The sequence below is a fragment of the Centroberyx gerrardi genome, chromosome 21, assembly GCF_048128805.1.
Source record: "Centroberyx gerrardi isolate f3 chromosome 21, fCenGer3.hap1.cur.20231027, whole genome shotgun sequence".
NCBI classification, from domain to species: Eukaryota; Metazoa; Chordata; class Actinopteri; order Beryciformes; family Berycidae; genus Centroberyx; species Centroberyx gerrardi.
In genome coordinates, this window is record NC_136017.1 from 1,176,956 (window position 1) to 1,177,770 (window position 815).

The window sequence follows — 815 nt, forward strand, 5'->3', positions numbered from 1 at the left end:
TTGAAGTATAAAGTTACAGATATGAACAAGTGGAAAATTACAAGCAATTTCAAGCAAGTTCAAGCAATTTTTTTCACACAAGCATTTTTTATACAAGCAAGTTTTCTTCTGTGCCACATTTTATAAAGACAGAGCTGACAGTAATGTCAGCTGCAGACTACACCACCATTTTAGCCCCGATTTTCCCGTCCCAGACAAGGTTTTGAGATCGGGGACCAAAACCTCCAGTTCAGAGTCGTGTTCTGACCCGGTCCCGGAGCCGGTCCCGGAGCCGGTCCTGGAGCCGGTCCCGGAGCCGGTCCTGGAGCCGGTCCCGGAGCCGGTCCTGGAGCCGCCCCAGACGCCCCGACAATTTCAAACATGTTTGAAATTATCGGCACAAAATCTGAACCGGTCTCGTAGTTTGAGCAGCGTATGACGAGTCCTGAGGACGGCGATGAGCAGCAGCCAATGAAACCAGGGGGCGAGGCGAAAACTACTGTCGCTGCAGAACAGACACACAACAGACACACAACAGACAACAACTTCAGCATTATTTCATTTACAAGAAGTGAACACAGTTAGAGGATGTAGAAGAAAGACTGTTCTGATCATAGTTTCTCTGTTATCTCTCTACCTGCAACACAGACAGTCATGGAGTTCTGGACAAAATCAGATCTGACAATAAAAATGTTCTCAAATTTAGGGCCCAAGAGACAAAATCTCATCAAATGGGGGTCTGTAGCTCTAATGTGGACTGAACTAGGGTCCTTGATATGAAAAAGGTTGAGAATCACTGTCCTAAACCATTTAGGAACATGTTAAGAGAACCTGGG